The sequence below is a fragment of the Malaclemys terrapin genome, chromosome 9, assembly GCF_027887155.1.
Source record: "Malaclemys terrapin pileata isolate rMalTer1 chromosome 9, rMalTer1.hap1, whole genome shotgun sequence".
Classification (NCBI taxonomy): Eukaryota; Metazoa; Chordata; order Testudines; family Emydidae; genus Malaclemys; species Malaclemys terrapin.
The window spans coordinates 68706133-68723733 of NC_071513.1; positions in this window are offsets into that span (position 1 = coordinate 68706133).

Sequence of the window (17601 nt, forward strand, 5' to 3'; positions counted from 1 at the left end):
GCAAGTCGGGAATAGGGGCACCAGTTTAATAACACTGCGTAGGGCCTCATAAATTCTAAGGACAGCCCTGCATATCTTAACTCAGTGGCTCTCAACCTTTTCAGACACTTGTACCCCTTTCAGGAGTCTGATTTGTCTTGCATACCCCCCAAGTTTCACGTCACTTAAAAACTACTTGCTTACAAAATCAGACATAAAAATACAAAAGTGGCACAGCACACTATTACTGAAAAATTGTTTACTTTCTCATTTTTACCATAATTATAAAATAAATCAATTGGAATATAAATCTTGTACTTACATTTCAGTGTATAATAATAGAGCAGTATAAACAAGTCATATTAAATTTTAGTCTGCACTGACTTCGCTAGTGCTTTTTATGTAGCCTGTTGTAAAACTAAGAAAATATCTAGATGAGTTGATGTACTCTCTGGAAGACCTCTGTGTACCCACAGGGTTTCGTGCACCCTTGATTGAGAACAACTATCTTAATTCAAACACCTCTGTCTCTCTCTTGTCTTTTATCACGCTTAACTCTTCTTCAGTGTCAATCTTCCCTCAAAAGGGAAGTATCTCTGTGCACTCCAATACAGTTCAGACACACAAATGAATTACACATACAGTGTTCACCCACCCCAGCCTTGATCTCTTCTGGATGCTTTCCCAGCTGTCTGCCCTTGACCAGGACACTAGTCACAAGGCTTCTCCCTGGGCGTTCCTTCTCCCTGTACTCAGAGACTTGCAGGAAACTTCCCCTTTACTGTTCTGCAGCCCCTTGGCTTCCTTCAGCTCTGGTTCTCTCCCAGTTCTCTACCCCTTATACAGGACAGTGGCCACAGGGCCACTCCCCGGCCCTTCTTCTGGCTCCAGAGTCTCCACCATCCAGGCCTTCTTGCTTTTGACTTGTCTCTCTCCTTCTTTCTACTGACCAAGACTCCTTATATACTCTCCTGGTCCCATGTGCTACCCTGACCCCTCATCCACGTAACTTATTCTTTTGCTTCACATTATTATTTTGGCTGGTTCTAAAATCAATACTCGTGGATACACAGTAAACATCTTTATATATATATATATATATATATATATTTTAAACATAATCCCAAAATACTTTATAAATTATGACTCCAATCCTGCAGACACTCACATGCTTTAATGTTACACAAATGAGAGTCCCACTGAAGAAAATGAGACTATGCACACATGTAAAGACACATGTGTGTGAAAATGTTTGCAAGATTAAGGACTATATGCACACAACACCACTGAAATGCAGCCATCCCTGAGCTACAGGGCTCAGAAAAGAAAACGGTACACAGGAACACTGCAGTTCAGATATTTATCTATCTGCTTGCTTACTCATCTAGTCTTTATTGTCCTAACATCTCAGCACCTCACAGACATTAGTGGATTTTATCCTCACAACACCTCTATGAGGTAGAGAAGTGCTATCCTCAGTTTGCCAACAGGAAACTGAGACACAGGATGGATTAAGTAATTTGCCCAAGATCAAACAAGAATTCTATGGCTGAGCCAGGAATTGAACTGAGGGGCGAAATCCTGACTCCACTGAAGTCAATGGCAAAACTCCCACTGACTTCGATGTAGTCAAGATTTCGCTCCAGGTATCTTGAGTCCAATGCTAGTGCCCTGCCTTGTATATATAGGGATACTCTGATACAGAACAACCCATGGGAAATTATCATTTCTTATGTCTCATGACTATCCAAAGTGACTGTATCCCTGTATCCACCAATGAACGTTACTCCTTTTTTTGGTTAGTATTTTTCTAAATTTTTGAGCATAGCGTTTCTAGATGCATCTATTCCTGCTCCATTGATGCATCCAAAGGGAAGGGTGTTGTTGGAGTCAAAGCAATCATGAGTAACCTCTCTCACAAAATTGTAAAGATCCATACATAGCTTGCATCTCCATAGTGTTCTTTCTGAACAATAGTGAAAATATTTCAGATTTTGCGCTACAAGAATCTCTCTTCTTTCTAAAGAGTTGGATATGCTCCCCACTCTTTTCCTGTTTCAGTTATAGTATTTAATTTTTTTTTATTTGGGCTTTCAGATTTTTAAGACCAGTTCTTAGGGGCAAAATATATTAATTGAAGAAAAAAAACAAAATTTAAGTATCTACAGGAAAGGACGAGTTGACATTTGGCTGAACCAGTCTCTAAGGCTTTGGATGCTATTCAGCATAAATCTTGTTATCAATTCTGAGCAAAAGTGGCAAACAACTTTTAATGAAATACAGATTGTTCGCTTTGCAATAATCTTTAATATTTTTCATCCTGCAGCTTGGATGAACTGAATTGTAATGTTGGGCCTGATTCGCTAGTGCATTGCTCCAGTTTTATGCTGGGTAACTCCATTGATCTCAGTGGAGTTACACTGGTGTAAAATGAAGTAATGCATTTGGTGAATCAGCCCCAAAATGTAATAAAAAGTCACATTTTCCACCCAGCCTGTGTTGGCATAAATCCCCATAGCAATCATCTATAATTAAATTGTTTCAGCTATACACATCTCCATGTTGTACTATAGACATATTAAAATAGATAAGGCTTGATATCTGGCTTATTTTATATATGAAAGAAGCAAATGTTAACTGATGAACACGTGACCCAGGAATGGACCTGATCCAGCCCAGAGACAGGTAAATCTCCATTGAGAGAAATCCATGTGTACTGATCCTGAATTAGGACTGTAGCATCAGACCCAGTATGGTGTCTCAACAATTCAGAATGAGGGACAGTAGTAAAAATTAGTGCTGTAACATCTGTAATGTCAGACACATAAATGACACAGGTGGTAACAAAAAACCTGAGGAAAAAATCAAAACCCATTTTCATTCACTTTAACAAAGCAGGCAGTCTCATAAATTGAACTTTTTAATGATTAAAATTAATAAAAAAAATAAAGACTATTTTAATAATTAAGTAGTTTAGTTAGGGACAGATGCAAAGCCCATTGAGGTCACTGGGAGTGTTTCCATTGACATCAATCTGCTTTGGATAAGACCCTTAATGATTAAAAATTATTTCCAGTGATATCAAAAGTGCACAGATGACATTTTAGTATCAAGGGGAAAATGTTTTTTACTGTATTCCTTTGTCTACATTTCTAGGCTGCATTAAGTAAGTAAACCCATGGTTCACATGGTAAATATTTAACAAAGAACTCTTCTCCTCTTCCATCTTTTCACACAACTAATTCATTTACATTAGCAAGAAGACCTGAATTTCCCCTTCCTATCCAGTTCCTTCTCTCTTTTGAAGATTCACTAAAACTGTGCATTGTTTTTCATGACATGTCATTATATCACAAGCTTTAAGAGACCAGCTTCTGCTTTCTTCTTCAAGTTAACATTTTACTTAATACATTGTAGTCCTGAACATTTATTGTTAAAGTGCCTTCCTACCTTTTCCCTTTTGGAGATGTTGCAAAAACTAGTGCAAATGCTGCATACTGAATGCAGTATGTCAGAAAAGAATTTAAATGTCCAATAATGTTTGCACTCCATGGTGGGAAGGTAAAGAAAGAAAAAGATTACATTTATAACCAATCCCGTGTGTCATTCATAGATTTCAGAGTTTAAGGCCAGAAGGAACAATTAGATAATCTAGTCTGACCTCCATTCATTTTTACCCAGTTACCCATCTTTGACATTTAAAATCTGAGGTTGAGATTTTAATTGCAGTGTAAGGGATTTAGACACGTCCTTTATTACAATCAGTGGAAGGCAAGTATCTATGGGCCTAATTTAGCAATAATTCAGTCTAACTTCATGCCTTACTTTTGAGACATACAAATAGCCCCATTATAGTAAACCCTCTTTTACAGAATCTAAGGCCAGAAGGGGCCATTATAATGCACATTTTAAAATCAAAATACCATGTGGTACTAATGCCTTGGAGAAATCCAAGTATATCACATCAGCACTATTATCTTTATCAACCTCACCTGTAAACTTCTCAAAATAAAAGAGAACAGATTAGTTTGAGAAGACCATGCTGACTGGCATTAATTATATTTTTATTATTATATCACATATTAGCCTCTACTTCTTTGTTGCTAGAGTCCTGAAATAACTGTTCTGTTATTTTACCTGGGACTGGCATGAGGGTAACCAGCTTATAGTTCCCTGGCTCATCCCTTTTATCCTTTTTAAATATTGGAACTACACTGGCAGTCCTCCAATCTTCGGGAATTTCCCCAGTTTTCCAAGATCTCTGAAAAAATTAACATTAGTCGTTCCTTTAATTGAATAGGAGAAATACTGTGATATTAAAGTACAGATGATGCTTGTATAAGTATAAGCCTGATCCTTACCCCAGAGCTGGGAATTGTACTATAGCTGCTGAATATGGCTCTGTATTAGTTTTATCTCACAAACAGATTAAAAGATCCAAATGCTACTTAAAGATAAACTGGATGTTTTTAGAAGCAAGTTGTTCCCCCAGAATTTATGCATGCATCTAGATAAGTACCCGTTTGCACATGCAGTAACTGGATTGAATATGCAAATGTGGATTTTGCCAGTGCAACAGGTGCAGGTAAAACCTCGGTATCAAAGTTTGACCTCTTGGCTCTTTATTACAAAATATGGTTGGCTCCAGTGTTTGTCATGACAGACTGTTTTAAGGATTGAGACAGACCCTGAGCTGCAGAGTTCAGAATTGGATCAAAATCTCAATTTCCTCAAAACTGAACGATTCTTAAAGATACAAAGTTTTGGCTTGGGCCTGACTCTAGCTGAAGAGTCATCACGTTCATGAACTTTAAAAGATTACCTTTTTTTTCTTCCTAGTGTTAAAACTAGGAACCTTCCAAGCTGTCTAGTGTAGATCTACACTATGATCTAGAGGTGTGATTCCCTGCTTGTGTACATATACTTGCACTAGGTCTCACTGAGCTAGCCCTAGCATAAATCGCAGTGTAGCTGCAGTAGCATGGGTAGCGGCGGTGGAGGCATGGCTGAGCTGTGCTGAGTACATACCTGCCACTTTCAGGCACAGCTCAGCTGTGCCTCCAATGCTGCTATCCTGCTACCATGGCTATACTGTTATTTATACTCACACTAGTTCAATGAGTGCCAGCATGAGTATGCATACACAAGCAGGGGAATCACACTCCTACTACATAGTGTAGACATAGCCTTTAAACAGCTGAGCCATTACAGCCACAATTAACTTTAATGCTCCACTCCAGTCATAGACTTACTCTTCCCACCACTCTAACCATTCCATTCCTCCATTATTGAAGGTTTCTACACAGGTTTCCCCTTTTCTTCTGCATTAATTTTGAGCTTCTCCTCTTACTATCAACATACCCATTGCCCCACATGCTCCCCAGCAAGTGGGTCCTAAATTCAATGACAACCCCTGCCATCCTATTTCTACCTCAATCTGGAAATTCTGCAGCACCTTCATTAAAATGGGTGGGGATGGGGATGGGCAAGGTTTATTGATTTAAATATGGATATCAATAAACATAGTACAGTGACCCTTGGAATTTTTTATATTCAATTCCATTTCTTTTACACTGTCCGACATTTACAGTGTTCAGTGTGCCACAGCTTTTATATCAACAGTGCATAACTACACTGCAAAAGTTGTGAGGAAGATGCTGGAAGGTTTGGCAGCTTTGGTTTATGGCACCCAAGATGTCACAAGGGGCAGTTTGGAACTGTGGAATAAGCACATAAGTTGAGTATTTCTCCTACATTGGTCGGCAGTGGAATAGTTAACAATGCTGATATTTAGATAGTCATCTTTAGGTTTAAGAATTAACATCCCAATGAGCTATAGAGCAATATTCACCCCTCAGAACTATAGTTTCAAGTGGACTGCAGCCATCACTGCAAGAATTTGCAAGAGGGGCAGGGGAGGAAGACCTATAAACTGGGTTGCACTGTCTTAAGCCACGCAGTGCAAGGAGTTAATATGACCCTAAGCATTGTTTTGCCTATACATTTTTATTAGTAGTTCCCTGAGGCAAGGGACCATGTGTTTGTATTAGGGCTGGTCTACTCAATTTTTGTACTGATGTAACTAAAACTGTAGAAAAACCAATTTAGTTACATTGGTATAACTCTCTAACATGGATGCAGTTATACTAACATAAATGTATTGACGTCAGTATAGCTTTTACTGAAACAAGCTCTACTGACCGAAACACCTTTGTATCAGTATAACTGAGTCCACATGCTTGGTGGTTGCATTGATTTAATTAAGTTATTTCAAACAATTTAGTTAAAAAGGTGCAAAATTTGAGTGTAGACTAGCCCTTTGTTTTGTATAGCACCAAGGATGCTGTCAGCACTAAAATAATAATAATGAGTCAGTATGGATTAGTGGCTAGAGCACTGGACTGGGACTTAGGAGACCCAGGGTCTAATTACTGGCTTTGCCACTGGCCTACTGGGTAAGTTTTGGCAAGTCACTTCACCTGTCTGTGCCTCAGTTTCCCTGTCTGTAAAATGAGGATCAAGATATTGACCTCCTTTGTAAAGCGTGTTGGAGATCTACTGATGTGAAGTGCTAGATAAGAGCTAGGTATCATTATAATGCCCATTTTCAAACTTGGGTGCCTGAATGTTTAGGCATTTAAGTGTCCACTTTGGCACTGATTTAGGCCTGATCCTTCAGGGGCTAGAACTGGCACTCACTGAAATCAATAGCAAAGCTCTCACTGACTTTGATGGTACAGGATCAGAGTCTCAGTACTCTTCACACAGGCACCATCAAAGTCTTTACTCCCTCCATTTCTCAGCTGCATGAGGCTGTTCTATATGTAATCACTGTGAGTAGATTGTTCAGCACTATGGGAGATTTGCTTGAAAGGCCCTGCATAACTGTCAGTTATTATTATCATCACTGCCCATTTTTAGCAATGTTGAACTAAGATAGAAATTATATTTGGGGTAAAATCCTGGCCCCATTGAAGTCAATGGGAGTCTTGCCATTGACTTCAGTGCAGCCAGGATTTCACCCAAGATATTTATTCAGAGGTTTTTTTTAAAACAGTTCTTTTAAACATGTTTTGTCCAGTCATACCACAATATTATGTACACATGTTCAACCAGATTTTGTCCAAAAGAAAGAAAATAGTGAAGGGCTCAGGGGTATTTGCAGTCATACTATCATATCTAGTCAGGGATTATAATTACAATTGCTGTGTTTTGAGCTGAAATGACAGTTTGTGTTTTTTAAAATTTCATGTTCACCCACCAAAAAAACCAATGTGTTAAAAAATACCAGATTTAACAGTTATTTTAAATGGATTAAGTACTGAGTGCCTGATCTAACGCGTATTGAAGTTTATGGAAGTCTTTCCTTTGACTGTGATGGACTTTGGATCAGTCTCTGAGAACCTATTTTATACTGTAGAAGTTCGCTATCTTTGTACTCTAGAAGTGTCTTCACAGAGAACCCCCGCACCCCAAGTTTGACCTTGCTGCGTTCCTTTCTGATTCTTCAGTTGTGAGATCGGATGAAGACACAGGATTTGCCCCACCTCCAAAAAGTTAGGGAGTGTGTCCCCCTTCCCCAAGTCTGCAGGTCTTATGGGACCTGCCAAAGGCAAGTGTTGAAGTCTCTGCACTGCCATGCCAGGTCCCTGCAGCCAGCCCAGGTACAGCTCCTTGCACCAGCTCTGTTGTCAGCTCCTCCTGCCTCACTGTGGCTGATCCTGGATTATCCTGAGGGGAAGCTGTTCAAATTTCTGTTGACACTGTCTGCAGTTACTTATGATGCATTGCCCTCCACAGGGGCTGATTCCCTTTTGTTCCCACACATAAAGGGGAGTGCAGAGGCTTTAGAAAATACCTCACAAAATAATTATGGAGCGGTTAGTTAATTGAGGCCTATGTCTTAAATGCTTTATTTTTAACACATTTTTAGTGATCACAAAAAGTGAAAGATGGTCAACCAGGAAGACTAACATCCTGTCTATCCAAAGAAGAGGGGTCACAGGGAGTGACAGAGCTGATCTCTCTATACTCTGACCTGGAGGGATTCGAGATAATAGAGCATTCATGCTCTATGCCCACTCCGTCTGTAGCCTTTGCTGAGCTGGCCAACAGGAGTGCCAGTAAGTATCAGTGATGATGCTGGTGTGGAAACTTCACCACTAAGGTTTCACCTCTGCCTTTAAGCAATCATCAGACAGTGATAACCTTTTGGGTATGTCTTCACTGCACAGTGAATCTGAGTGATGGGCCTGAGCACGTGGGTTAGTCTAGCCCAGAGGTAAGCATCCCCAAACCAAAACCCTACCGGCATTAATGTGTCTTCATGGTTTCTGAACTCACTCATGTGTCTGGGGGTATATTGCATAGTTCTTCGTGCTGAAACACTCTAGGGGTATTTCTACACAGCAACCCTCTCCCCACTTGCAGCAGCAAGTCTCAGAACCTAAGTCAACTGACTCTGGCTTGCGGGACTAAAAATAGCAATGTAGATGTTCGGGATCAGGCTGGAGCCAGGGTTCCAAGACCCTCCTCCTCACTGGGTTTCAGAGGCCAGGCTCCACCTTGAGCCCGAATATCTACACAAGCTATTTTTAGCTGCACAGCATGAGCCCAAATCAGTTGACCTGGGTCTTCTTTTGCTGGGTAGCTGTACCCTTGGCTTCTTTCCCAGTCAGTTGTGGGAGAACTTGTCTGTCCTTTGGGCAGGAACTGTGGAAATGGCATTGGAGGAATAACAGCACCCACATGATTTAACCTGCATCTGTACTGTGAAGAGGGCGGGTTCCAGCCCAAGTTAAAGCAGAGCTCATGTTCTGTCCCACCCACCCTCAACCAGCTATGCTGGCTCAGGCTTAAAGCCTCTCCAAGTCTGCCTCAGATATATTTCTGTGTGAACGGTAGGGAGGCTTGGGCTAAAACGCAGGTAAAAGCCTGGGTTAACCATACAGCAAAGACATACCTTCAGCCACTACCACCACCACCTTGGTCTGGATCAAACTACTGCTACTAATAATAATATCCCCTAGCTCTGATATTGTACTTTTCATCAGTAGAGGATAATGGCTTGATATAACGTTATTAATCCCCTGATTGCTACTCCCAAAACATCACAAAAGACCAGCAGGAGAAGATATTCTCCAGTGACTGGTCTTAAATTATTATGATAATGAAAAAGGCCCAACTTAGATCAGAGGCCCATGGGGCTAGGCACTGTACAAACATAATAAGAGACAATCCCTGCCCTGAAGAGCTCTGACAGAAAGAGACAAAGGGTGGGAAACAGATGCTCAGAGAGGTGAAATGATGTGCCCAAGTTCAGAGAGCTGGTCAATGTCAGAGCTGTGACTAGAACCCATATCTCCTGACTCCCACTCCACTGGGCAATTCATCAGACCATGCAGCTTCACATAAAACATAACTATTAACAAAACATTGCTTCACCCCTATGTCACTGACTCACCTAAGTTTCAGAAGTCTAATTAATGTTTAACTTAGGACTGCCCATCTGGGCCTTACAGTTCACAAAATAAATCAAAAGTCTCCCATTGACCTAAATGCAAAGTGCACTCAGTCTTTGATCAGACCTGGCTCCCTGTGCTAAGGCAGTGGGAAGGTCCTTCCTCTTGGCTTCACCCAGAACTGCCATTTGATAGAAGCAGCCAGACCTTTTTATCTGGTCTGCTGGGCCCCGATTGGCCTCTGTCTCCTCACAGCCCTTCTAGTTGCTGGAGGACCAACTGTCGCTAGTTCCACCAGCAACTGACCCTGGGAGGCCTTTCTAGGTAACCCCTGGAGGTCCAAACTTGCTGCCCTTCTCCTTAAAGGGACACTTACTGGGCCAGGATGCACCAAGGCAATTGGGTTTCTGGCAGGGGGCCTGGTACACCCTGTCACACCCTTACAGAAGTGTATGACTTTATGGGCATTACTAATTTAGCCTTTTTTAACCCCTTATAAAACCAAGACATGTTCTGCAAGAGTAACAATGTGCTTCTGATTCTGTTAAATGAGCCAAGCAACTCTGACATAGCTAACAAACCCCCAACATTATAAGGGGCTGAAAATTGCCAGAATAAATGTCAGAACAACTTTTCAACCTTCCCCCACCAAGAATGACTATAATTCTGGACAGAGAAGGACATCTGATTAGAGACTTGGCATGCATTCCTTGCATACTCTGTTATAATAGCCCACTAAATTTCACATCTGAAATGAAGAACAGGAACTTATTTCTAATGGCTTGATTTGATATTAAATACCCCAATACAAACCAAATTAACAACTGGAATGACTTTCTTATGGGAAACTAAGGTTTCTAAGGTTACAAAGAAAAATTCTCCAATAATTAGCAGAAGATGTAGCCCCAGCAGAGTCAGGAAGAGTCTCCTACACCCTAGACTTGAATGATAGATTATTTTCTTTGAAGAGTATTTAGTTCCTGAGTTTTATAAACATCCTCCCACATAGCACCTGGCATTTTGGGGGTGCAACTAACTGCAAGGGCATATGAGGTAATTATGCCACTAATGACATCAAGTTGGGCCCACAAACATTTTACTGAAGTCACTAGAGTTACTCACACAGGTGTACATCTAGAGTATAGAACCTGGCCATGCACTCACAGTGGTTTTTTCACTTGCAGAATTGCAGGAAAACAATGGGAGGCCAGGTTAAAGTACCATTCAGCATTAAGGTTAAGATTAATATGCAGATAGTAAAACTAGTAGAAAACAAATCTAGCATGGCAATGATTTAAAAACAACCTTTAAACAATTTTCTCAACCACAACAAATGAAAGAGGTAATTCATTGTTCATGTTAGCTCACAGATAACCTCTTAGGGATTAGCACATATGCCAAGCTGTGAGACACAGCATGTGACTCTTTTGTAGTCTTGTGATGCCTCTGAGCCTGAACCTGGTTAAACCTGACGGCATGTCTACACTACCAGCAAGATCGATGGGAAGCGATTGATCCAGCGGAGGTTGATTTATCATCTCTAATATAGACGCGATAAATTAACCGCCGATCGCTCTAGCATTGACTCCAGTACTCCACCTCAACAAGAAGCACAAGGGGAATCGATGGGAGAATATATGAAGACACTGCAGTAAGTAGATCTAAGTACATCAACTTCAGCTATGTTACTCATGTAGCTGAAGTTGCGTAACTTAGATCAATCTCCACCTGTCATGTAGACCAGCCCTGAGTGACCTCTGCATCTGAGCCTGCTTAAGCCTGATGAGTCATCCCTGAACCAGAAAATGTGATGAATCATCAGAGGCAATTACCTGCATGTCTTGTGTTAGGCCCCATGCCATGCAACCAGGGTTCAGCCAATCCAGGCGAAGTCACATCCAGGTGATTCCAAGGCAGGTATATAGGGTCCTTAGGGAAACAGTCTCTCTAGTTTCTTCAACATCAGTATCTTGTTGGGAATATGCCCATTGCTTCTGCTCTTACTCTAGCCCATGCCTGTTTGAGCTTGCATGTGCTCCTGCCTCAGTTGGCCACCTGGTGACTCTAATGTGTCTGTACTGACTGACCTTCAGACTATGAGGAAATTACCAAATGTGTGGAAATTATTCCTTAGGATCATCATAATGTGTTGGAAGCTATACTTCCTCTCAGCCCCTTCCAATCTGTCCTTTCCCATCCCGCTGCCACAAGACCTATATAGCACTCTAAGCCTGGAGCCACTCCTCCTCTAACATCTCAACAAGAGATACTGTTTTACACAAAAATGTTGATCCAATGCATTTCAGTGTTTGTTTATTTTTACAAACTTGTCTTGTCTATTTGAACATCTGAAACTTCAAGTAAGATTCCAGAAACTTGTCAAAAACTGTTTGAAATTCAAAGGGGCTTTCTAGATTTATTATAATAGGAATATGGACCTTGAGTCTCAGTCATGGCTTGAATTTGTAGATGCCAATGCAAGAAACAGCTGGGGGGTACGTCTTTCATCAGGGCCCATTTGCCTGAGGGCACTGTGGCTGCTCTCCAGACACTAAAAGGAACCAGCGAGGGGCCACTTCCATCAAAGCCCTGCCCACCTGGTGACTGATGAGCAATCATGGTTAAAAGCCTTGCTCCCTCTCCAGCTGCTGCCATTGTCTTTGTAAAGAATGTGTGCCTGTAATTATTTTAAAGCTGTATACAAATAAATGAGAATAATACAATAGATGTCTTCCATCTACCAGTCAACTGACACTCCAAGCCCTTTGTTTTCATATCATATCAACATATTAGGTATGTAATGCAAATCACATAGGTAGCAAACCCACTTACCTTGTGTGCACCATTGGAAGACAATAGCTCTGTAAGTTTAGTGGCGTTAGCATGATATTGAGCAATGCCGCTTCTTCAGCTTGTGTGTGGAGTCAGATTGTCTGGGTCACAGGCCAGGATGCAATACTATACATACTGGCCCAGCATACTCACTTCCTCTCTGGTGCAAGCAGATGGTGACTATTCATGCTCCTTTTTAAAAGGATGAAACAGCTCCCATCACCCCAGATTTAGTAAAGTAAATTGCCTCTTGGCAGAGACTTGATATGCCAAATTTTGATACAGAGAAAATAGTTTTGCTATGATGATAAAAAATAAGGATTGTTACTGAACTGTTGACATTATTTAATTTTAGATAGAATTTACACATTAGAGAGGTGGTACGCTCCAGCAAGTGGAATCTGGTAGTATTTTTTATCCAGCAAATACCCTAAAAATACCTGCTATTTGGTGAAAGTGAATGCATTCCAAAGACAAAACATTTGCTCCTTGGAAGTATCTTTATGAACCAAGGATAACAGACAACTCTCACAGGGCCAGTTATCAGAGAGGGGGATGGAAGAGGCAAGGAAATCCCCTACCTCCCTCTATTTTACTTCAACCACTAATTACAGGGGTATGAATAATGTCATTAGTATGCAAAACTGTGTTTAGAAAAGGGAGAGAATATCTCGGGCCTTGCCTACATTGAGAATTTGCCCTAATTCCAGCAATCAATGGCCAGCCACGGAAAGAGGTGCACTGGTGCAGCCCCAGTGTAGAGAAGAAAAGCTGCAGTTTGCAACACTGGCGCTTACCCTGTTTGCATTCTTGACACCGGTGAAAATCACAGCTTTCCTTGTCTACATATGTAGGCTGCACCAGTCCAGCTACAGTGCTAGCTGGCTATCATTTGCTGGAATCAAGGCAAATTCCCAATGTAGACAAGGTTTACTGTGTTGTATGGTTCATTTGATATTTTATTATGAACAATCAAATTGGATGATCTAGATTGTTCCTAATGGACGAGGATTGACATTTTTAGACTTGCTAATGACCAGTTCTTCCTACAGTACCTTCCTTATATATATATATACAAAAAATGGTTTTTACTGCCAAATAGTCTATCAGTGTTCAAAAAAAATATTTGACACATGGGATTTTTTTTAACAGGATCAGTAACATTGAAGAGGATTTTAATTTTTTTCAAAAAAAGTCCAAATGTTGCAAATAACAGAAAGCTGAAAGTCACTAGCTATGGGCTGTTTTAAGATGACATCTGTAATGTGGGCGGCTCAGAGCTGCCTGCTTTTCTGAGAATGAAAAGTAAAGAGAGCTTTGCGATTCTCTCTCATTTAAATGAATCAACCGAACATTTGGTTTTTTTGGTTGGTTAAAAATATTAGTTACACTAATCTTGTGTGTGCAAACAAAAAATAAAATCTATGAATTACAATATTTCTGGTAAGAGATTTTCAGAACAAATGAAAATATTAGTCATGAACATTTTTAAAATATTAGTGATAAATAAAAATAAAAACATGTCTTTTGTATTCCAAAATCAGGATAAGTAACATGTACAATAGAAACAAAAGCTGGAGTAGAAAAATAATTCAACAGCCCAATCAGTTTATGGACTCATTCTTGCCTTTATGTGGCTTATACAAGGGTCAGGGGGCATATTTGCAGGCTAGTAGGCTCCAACCTTGAAAAAATATATATACCTTGTTACATCTTATTCCTAATTAAATCAACGGTCGGGAGCAGTGACTCTTTTTATTTTATGTTTGTATACTAGCTTGCAAAGTGAGACCCAAATCTTGTCTAAGCTCTGCGCTCACCTGTAATACAAATAAGTCAATGATATGTCAGTGATATCTGCCAAGTCCTGTAATTGGTCAATCAGTATTCAAAAGACATCAACCAGGTAGTTTTTTGGTGCGAGGCTCTCTATTTCTGCTTTGCTTGGTACACAGCGAAGAGAAAAAAAAAGCAGAGTATTGCTTGGGAGATTTTTCTCTGTGGGTCTGACTCTCATTTACACAAAGAACCCTTTACCTTACTCCGGCAGAGAGAAAAGATCAGGCCCGGTGCGCCTATGTCTTCAGTCCTGCAAAGAGCTCTGCATGGATGAATGCCTACACACACACGGGGTACCATTACAACCTGGTGTCAGGCTGTACCACATTAGCCATGTAGAAATCAGGCACCCTGAGGTTTGGCAAGATACTTTGGAAAAATCCAGCATTATTCATTATTATTTATTACAGTTTTTATGTGTATTATGGTAGCACCTAGGACCCTCAATCAAGGTTCGGGGCCCTATTGTGCTAGGTCCCTTACAAAGAAGACAGTCTCTGCCCCAGATTGCTAACAGTGTAGGTGTCCAACAGGACTCATCGGGTGGTCAAACAGACAAACTGGCTGAAGAAGGACGGAGAGTGACATAATTAAACAGAGTTTACCAGAGAAATAGAAGTGTCAGATAACAAATGTTTGACTCACAGCAGAGATAGATTTTAAGGAGGGATTTTTAAAACAGGTAATGTTATAGCTATATAATGCTGACAGAAAGATTTCCCCAAGTATAAGGGGCAACATAAGAGAAAACATGGAGTTGCCTGAGGAAGACATAGACAAGCAGGTATCTTCAAAACATTGTCTCTTCAGAATAGTAATCAAACCTCAGGTTCACCCACTTTAAAGAACTATGGAAGATTCTGCAACCCAGTGGAGGCTTTAGGAAACTGGCTTCTCCAGAGCAAAATAAATCCACATTGCTCCAGGTGAGTTAATGTCTGTAGATAATCAACCTATTTCTTTTGTGGAAGTCATACATTTTGGGGGGCTTGTGAAAGTAGTGGATCTTCATTAGCAGCTCCCCTCCCACAAATTTTGTGCCAGTAATGTTTTATCTTCGATATCTTTCACACATAAAATGCTATTTCTTTATATGGACACAAAGCAACACTGGCCTTTCCAGGATTTAACAGCACTCTGGGAAGACAAGAGCTCATAAGAAGACAAGAGGTGCTGCATGGTGTGTCTTTCAATAGCAGCTGCCCAGGATCTGTCGCTTTGTAAGCATTTCTCAGCATGCTGAATAAATGGCAGTTTATTAGCATCCATGTGGTGCTCAGAAAGAATGGAGCCAACAGAACAAACACGTGTGTACAGCTAGAGCTCCTTCACTCACACACTGCAATTCTGTGTTAATGGTGCAGTATCAGAACCACCATTCATGGGGAACTTGATTATGATTAGCTGGAAGCTGATCACCTGTTTCAAGAATTCCTTCTCCAATATCCCCTAACTGACAGGTTGCCTAAGCCAGATGACAACATCAAAGCCACTAAAAGAAAGATTCTAGGAATCATTTCACATGGTTCCAAGTACATCAAGACAGAAGTCACCACTGGCTGCTGCCTGGAGAGGGGCAATATGGGTGCCAAGACAGTTAACCAGGAGGAGGTTGCAATAGTCAGTTCAGGAAATGAATGAGAGTTTTAGCTATTGAGAAAGATGTTTTGGAGGGAGAAGGAGCATGATTTGGATCCAATTTGAATGTGTAGGGAGAATGAAAGAGGAAAGTTGGAGCATGATTTGGATCCAATTTGAATGTGTAGGGAGAATGAAAGAGGAAAGTTGGAGATGATCCTCTGGTTATAAATCAGGGAGAAAGGAGGAAGAGGAAAGGACTTAGGTGGAACAAGAAGAAACTCAGTTTTAGCTCAGGTTGAGCTTAGATTGTCATTGAGACATCCAGGAATAGATGTCTGAGATACAGGTTAAGATGTGGGATTGGAGAGAAACTGGAAACAAATCAGATGGTGTAGCTATTAGAGACATTTCTAAAAGCATAACATTATGTGTATTTCTCTTAGAGGATAAGACAATAATTACTTACTACACTGTCATTAAATTCATATGTTATTTCCCACAAACACTGAGAACAGCCATGATATTGAACATCCTATGAATATCTGTACACTGTTAGAAAATGTGCAGGAATTTCTGTATTAGAGTTATGTGAAACTGAACCATCCCAACTTTCTTGTAAAATTAAAATCATTTGGTGAAGAGTAATTATTTAAATGCTATGCTAATCATCAATGGAAATTAGCAATCCCATTTTAAGCAATGCAAATCATAAGCAATTACATAGCATTATCTGGTTACTTACACTACAAACAGGAAAGTTAATTACTTCTACCCAAGACAGATAAATTTTCAGCAGGCAGAAGCTTTGACGCATGCTCTTGTTAGCAATTCATGAAGATGCTTTCATCCCGCTGTGTTCTGCAATTCATTCTGCTTTTGGACCTATGTTACCTAAAAATAAAATTCGGAACTGAATATATAATGTGTATTTATAATAAAATTATATCAAGAATTATTATACTCAAGGTCAGATTAAGGCACAGGCACGTGCCTGGGTCTCAACACCACTCACTCAAATTTGAGTCATGATGGAGTGGTGGCAGGGCCAAACCTGAACAGGCAGTGGGGAGGTGTGACCTGAAGAGCCCCTTTATGCCCACTGGCAAAGGATGCACCCAACAAACTATTGTCAGAATATGTAGCCAAAGAGTGTCTTGTAAGGGATCATATGATAATTGGTGACATGTTGGTCATGAATATCATTGAGTGATGTATGTATGGGTTGTGTGCTGAAAATATGTTCTTAAACTATGTTCTGAAGGCAGTTGACAAACAAGTCTGCTCTAGATAAAGGAATATGGATTTACCTGCCTGCACGAATCAAGCTAACAGACAGATGAGAAAAGAGTGTGGCTTGATTACAAACAAAGCACAATGAAAGTACATTGGCATCTAAAAGAAGAACAGGAGTACTTGTGGCACCTTAGAGACTAACAAATTTATTAGAGCATAAGCTTTCGTGGACTACAGCCCACTTCTTCGGATGCATGTGGGCTGTAGTCCACGAAAGCTTATGCTCTAATAAATTTGTTAGTCTCTAAGGTGCCACAAGTACTCCTGTTCTTCTTTTTGCGGATACAGACTAACACGGCTGTTACTCTGAAATTGGCATCTAAGGTAAACAAAGTGATCAAGGCAAAAAAGAAAGCAATTTGACCAGAGGATGAAGAAGGGTGTGATGGTCCACGCCCCTAGGGTCAGGGCCGCAAGGCCTATCCATCACAGTCTATGAAGCAGCCCTTCAGTGCAGGCAGAGTCTATAGCACCACCCTTGGGTGCAGGACAGCGTGGTCTAGCGACCAGAGTCTATAGCGCCGCCCTTGGGTGCAGGACAGTGTGGCCTAGCAGCCAGAGTCTACAAAGCATTAGAGCGCCCCTTATGAGGTGGGGCAGCCCCAGTAGGGGGGTC